Source organism: Otolemur garnettii, unplaced genomic scaffold, assembly GCF_000181295.1.
Source record: "Otolemur garnettii isolate 467f Iridium unplaced genomic scaffold, OtoGar3 scaffold00070, whole genome shotgun sequence".
NCBI lineage: Eukaryota > Metazoa > Chordata > Mammalia > Primates > Galagidae > Otolemur > Otolemur garnettii.
This window is the reverse complement of record NW_003852465.1, coordinates 9083986-9090201: the sequence shown is the minus strand read 5'-3', so window position 1 is coordinate 9090201 and position 6216 is coordinate 9083986. Positions and strand designations below refer to the sequence as shown.

The window sequence follows — 6216 nt, the reverse complement described above, 5'->3', positions numbered from 1 at the left end:
GCGCGGCCAGGGGTGCAGCTCCGTGATCAGGAAACGGGAAAGATGGCGACTGCTCCGCGACGTTGAGGCCGCGTTGGGCGGTTCAGACTCAGGGTGGTGAGTCCCAGGCGGTGGTGGTGGTTCCCATGAGCTTGCAGAGAGGGCGAGAGCCGGAGCTTGGCGGTCGCCCTTGCCTCCGGGATGAGGCGGGAAAGAACGTCTCAGGGAAGGGGCATGCACCGGGGAAGCTGTGATGGGCAAGAGCGAAGGGGGCGCGGGCCCCAGGTGCAGTGTTGGGGGCACAGGCAACATCTCGGGACGGTATTACTGTCCCAGGCTTCTGCCCACTAGCACAATGCCTGTGATACCCCCAGTCTGACCTTATTCTTCCGTGCTTCAAGTGGCCTTTGCTCTTGCCAAACTGGAACTCTTGCTTTTCTCCTAGAACCCGTCCCTACTTTCCCGCCTCTGCGCCTCCTGTATTCTCTCTTTTGCTGGCATGCCTTCTTTTCCGCGTCCTCATTGCATATCTTCAGATTCTACCTATACTTAAAGTTTCAGGAACCACTTCCTCTGCGGAGCTTTCCGCATCACCTTTTACAAATGAAAGGAAACTCCTTTAAACTCCCATACTTCATCTGAGCCTTGGTACATGTCTTGATGTATGTCTCATAACCCCTATTGTTCCAAAAGCTTCCATTTGTAGCTGACAGCGCCTAGTATTGTGCCTTGCATATAGCAGATGCTTGATAAATACTTTATTGAATAAAAAAAAAACTATCCTTATCCTACAAGAACTAAGAATTAAAAGATCTGGAAGTTTGAGAGGAAGGCTGCTGGTCAAAGTCAGCCAGGGTTTTGGCCCTTGTGATATAAGTATAACCTGTAATAAAAGTTACCTGTATTTACCCTCTTGTTATTCTCACTTCTCATTCTCTTCCAGACCTACTCCACTCAGGCTTTTACTTCTTCCATGCCACTGAAACAGCTTTTGTCAAGGTCACCCAAATCTCCATTTTTCCAAATGTAATGCTCACTTCTCTATTCCCTAGTTTTTCTGCACTTGAATGGTACTTAACACAGTTGATCACTCCTTTCTTGAAACACATTTTTGGCTTCTGTGTTGCCTTACTTTACTTTTCTTTCTATTTTCACACCAGCTCCTACTGCTTTCCAGGCTTTTTGTCTGGAGCATTCTATGCTAATGCCTGTTAAAATGTTCCAGAACTCAAGTCCTCTTCCTATTTTTTTCCTTTATACTAGGTACTTAGGTAATATCATTTAGTGCCTCATGGCTTCAAAGGCCTTCTATATATTAATGACTTAAATTTTTGCCTCCAGACCTTCTCTCTTAAGTTCCAAATTTGCATTTTTATCTGCCTTGCTGGAGTTTCCACTTTGTTGTCTTATTGACATCTCGCACTCAACCTGACCAAAACTAAACTTTTGATTTCCTTCTCAGTCTGTTCTCTTTCCCAAAGGAGTCATATATGCAAAGTGACCCCAAATGCAGAAGGAACTGAGAAACCAAAAAATGAGAGAGACAAATTCAGTTTGTTGGTATAGGGTGTTTTATTGGGGAACTTATGGATAGACGTGGTGGGCAGATGCAGAATAGGTGGAGCTCTGTGCCCTTACACCCCAACACCCCATATTTATATAATAATATAGTGAAAAGATATAAGTGCTTCAGAGAGAAGGTGTAGGGATTTGTTTAAGGTCAGGGTTTTGGATAACTACGCATTTAGGACAATTGAGCTAGGGCAGGATTTATAATAAGTATGTGCTTTTATACAAGGAACAATAGATAAACTAGAAATCCTGAGGCCGACCTGGGACTAGGATTAATCAGAAGTCAACATGGTGGATTATCATCTGAGATGGAGTTACTTTACCCTTTAAATGTCTTTAAAGAGCCTTTCCCAGTCTTATTCCAACTGATTTGCTAGTGATGTCACAACTGTTAGATTCTCTAACTATAAATTTAGGAGCTGTCTTTATGTCCCTTTTTTCCCTTTCCCTTCATCAGTAAGTACCATCAGCTCTGCCTCCAGAATACCCTGAAGCTTCTACTTCTTTACATCTTAGTTGCCACCTTCCTAAAACAAGCCATTGTCATCTCTTGCCTAGATTACTATAATAGCACTCCCAGTGGTTCTATTTTCACGCTTACCTCCCTACTATGTATCTTCTTGCAAGTCATCAAAGTAATTCTTTTAAAATGTATAATTAGCTTGTATCATTTACTGTTTGTTTGTTTATAGAGACAAGATCTTGCCCTGTCACCCAGGCTGTAGTGCAGTGATGTGATCACAACTCACTGTAACCTTGAACTCTGGGGCTCAAGGGATTCTCCTACCTCAGCCTCCCAAGTAGTTGGGACTTTAGGCATGCACCACCATACCCAGCTAATTAAAAAAAAAAATTATAGAGATGGGGATCTCACTATGTTGCCCAGGCTAGTATCAACCCCCTGGGCTCAAGTGTTCCTTCCATCTTGGCCTCCCAACATGCTGGGATTAAAGGCGTAAACTACTGTGCCTAGTCTGTTTATTTTTTAGGACAAGTTTTTGCCCTGTTGCCTGGTCTAAAGTGCTATGGCATCAACATAGATCACTATAACCTCAACTTCTTTTTTTTTTTTTTTTTTTTCGGTTTTTTTTTTTTTTTTTTGGCCAGGGCTGGGTTTTGAACCCACCACCTCTGGCATACGTGGCCGGCGCCCTACTCCTTTGAGCCACAGGCACCGCCCTATAACCTCAACTTCTGAACTTAAGTGATGCTTCTGCCTCAGCCTCATGAGTAGCTCGGACTAGAGGCATGTACCACCATGCCCAGCTAATTTTTTATTTTTTATAGAGATGAGATCGCCTTATGTTGCTCAGGTTAGTCTCAAACTTTTGGCCTTTCTAAGTTTTAGAATTACAGGTGTGAATCACTGGACCTGGCCCACTTCCTGTTTAAAGTTCTGAGTTCCTCATTGCAGTTAAAATCTAAATTCTTTTGCCCTAGCCTGTAACACATATTCATGATCTGACTTCTCTCTACTACAGTGAACTCATCTTGAATCAGTCTTCCTCCTGGGTCAATGCTGCTCAGTCGCACAAATCTGATTTTAACTAAGCAGTTCCTGCCCCAAGTGCCTTTAGTACTTGCTGCCCTTTCAACCTACTGATCTTTTCCCTTATCTTTGCATGACTTTCTTTCCCATCATTTCAGTCTCAGCTTAAATATCAACTAAAAATTCTCTGAGGCAGTGCCCGTAGCTCAGTGAGTACTGTGCCAGCCATGTATACTGAGGCTGGCGGGTTCAAGACTGGCCCAGGCCTGCTAAACAACGACAACTGCAACCAAAAAATAGCCAGGCATTGTGACAGGCGCCTGTAGTCCTAGCTACTTGGGGGGCTGAGGCAAAAGAATCACTTGGGCCCAGGAGTTTAAGGTTGCTCTGAGCTGTGATGCCATAGCACTGTACCGAGGGCAACATAATAAGACTCTGTCTCAAAAAGATAAAAGGGGCTTGGCGCCTGTGGCTCAAGAGGCTAAGGCGCCAGCCACATACACCTGAGCTGACGGGTTCAAATTGAGCCTGGGCCCGCCAAACAACAAAGATGGCTGCAACCAAAAAATAGCCCGGCATTGTGGCAGGTGCCTGTAGTCCCAGCTACTTGGGAGGCAGAGGCAAGAGAATCGCTTGAGCCCAGGAGCTGGAGGTTGCTGTGAGCTGTGATTTCACAGCCCTCTCCCCAGGGCGACAGCTTAAGGTTCTGTCTCAAAAAAAGATAAAAGGAAAAATAGCTTTTCTTTTGGATAGTTTTTTCAGGGCTGTAAACGGGAGATGAATGAGTATTTCTTTTCTTTTTTTGTGCCATGACGTCACAACTCACAGCAACCTCAAACTCTTGGGCTTAAGCACTTCTCTTGCCTTAGGCTTCCTGGTAGCTGGGACTATAGGCACCCGCCACAATACCTGGCTATTTTTTGGTTGTAGTTGTCCTTGTTTGGCAGGCCTGGCTGGGTTGAAATCCACTAGCCCAGGTGCATGTGGCTGGTGCCTTAGCCTCTTGAGCCACAGGCACCAAGCCCCTTTTATCTTTCTGAGACAGAGTCTCATTATGTCGCCCTCAGTAGAGTGCTATGGTGTCACAGCTCACAGCAACCTTAAACTCCAGGTATATGTGGCCGGCGCCCTAGCTGCTGAGCTACAGGTGCTGAGCCTTTTTCTTTCTTTCTTTTTTTTTTTCTTCTTCTTCTTTTTTTTTTTTTGGGACAGAGTCTCTGTCTGTCACCCTAGGTAGAGTGCCATGGCATCATAGCTCATAGCAACCTCAAATTCTTGCAAACTCTTGGGCTTGAGCAATTCTCTTGCCTCAGTGTCCTGAGTACCTGGGACTACAGTTATGCGCCCTGATGCACAGCTAGTTTTTCTATTTTTAGTAGAGACAGGGTTTCACTCTTTTATTTATTTATTTTTTAGAGACAGAGCCTCACTATGTTGCCCTTGGTAGTGTCATGGTGTCACACCTCACAGCAACCTCAAACTCTTGGGCTTAAGCACTTCTCTTGCCTTAGCCTTCCTGGTATCTGGGACTATAGGTGCCTGCCACAATGCATGGCTGTTTTTTTGGTTGTTGTCATTGTTGTTTGGCAGGCCCGGGCTGGGTTTAAACCTGCCAGCCCAGGTGTATGTGGCTGGCACCCTAGCTGCTGAGCTATAGGCGCTGAGTCTTTTTTCTTTTTTCTTATTATTAACCACTGAGCTACAGGCACCAAGCACAGGGTCTCACTCTTGCAACAGTTCACCTGCCTCAGTCTCACAGAGTGCTGGGATTATAGGTGTGAGCCACTGTGCCTGGCCACATATGAGTATTTCTATGTAATATGCATAAAGTACTGATGTAGAAGAGACAGGTCATTTCTCTGGGTAATTGTGAGATGAAATGGGTTCCCACCTTTCTTTTCTTTTCTTTTGAAATAAGTTCTCCCTCTGTTGCCTGGGCTAGCGTTCAGTGGCGTTATCATACCTTATTGCAACCTCAAATTCCTGGGCTTAAGTGATTCTCCTACCTACCTGTCAAGTAATTGGGATTATAGGTGCATATTGTCACACCAGGCTAATTTTCCTGTTTTTTTGTAGAGATGGAGGTCTCACTTGCTCAGGCTCATCTCAAACTCCTGCCTTAAGCAGTCCTCCCACCTTGGCCTCCCAGAGTGCTAGGATTATAGGCATAAGCCACTGTGCTTGGCCTCTCCCCACCTTTTGAAAGTGTTTCTTGTTCAGTTTTCTTTTCTCATCTTTATACAATGTATCCCAAACTTAGGGATGATGAGGAGGGAGTAGAGGTATATTCAGGCTTGCTGTCATTTTAGCTCCTGGCTAAATTAGGTTTCCTAATTGAAGAACAGTTGACAGTGTGGGAGTGGTGTTCAGTGTCCTGCAAACCTTTCGTGAAGCTGGGTAATATAGACAATTGAGGCTGTGAAAATCTGAGAGGGAATGTCAGAACTCTTGCAGACTCTACTTTCTGGTACCTTTCTTTTTTAAATGTTTTATTCTGAAATAATTATAGATTTGTAGGAAGTTGAAAAAAATGTTCACGGAGAGTCTGTGTAAACCCTCACCAAAGTTTCCATTGTAATTACAGGTACATTTCTTTTAATCTGGGTAAAAGTGTGTTTGTTTCTCTATTTAAATTCATTTTTTCCTTGTGGTTCTGATTATAATCCAAATCTTAATTTTTTTTTCCTCTTTTGAACTTTCTTTTTTCTTTTTTAAGAGGCAGGGTCTTGCTTTGTCAAGAAAGTTGGAGTTCAGTGACACAATCGTAGTCCTTTCAGCTTTCTTAGGAGCTCAAAAGAATTTATCTCTTTTAGATGTATGTGTGTTGGATGATTTTTGGTGAGCTGAGCTAGCAGGCCCTATTAGACTCCTAAGATATAGGAGGTTTTTAGAATTAGCTGGAATATTATTCACTTCACTAACAGTTCCTTTTTTTTTTTTTTTTTTTTTTTTGAGACAGGGTCTCACTTTATCACCTGGGCTGGAGTGCAGTGGTATCATCATAGCTTACTGCAACCTCAAACTCCTGGGCTCAAGTGATCCTCCTGAGTAGCTGGAACTATAGGCATGCACCACAATACCTGTGAATTTTTTCTGTTTTTTTGTAGAGATAGGCTGGTTTTGAACTCCTGGCTTCAAGCAGTCTCCCACCTTGGCCTCCCAAAATGCTAAGAGTA

At 43.8% G+C, this 6216-nt stretch overlaps 1 protein-coding gene across 1 annotated transcript in view; it reads left to right on the top strand.

Moving 5' to 3' along the window:
• Positions 1 to 6216, top strand: part of DDX23 (DEAD-box helicase 23) — a 20831-nt gene continuing 14615 nt past the window's right edge. The window contains exon 1 of the mRNA XM_003793590.3: positions 1 to 96. The gene's annotated coding sequence lies outside the window, so the exon portion shown is untranslated. The remainder of the gene's footprint in view (positions 97 to 6216) is intronic.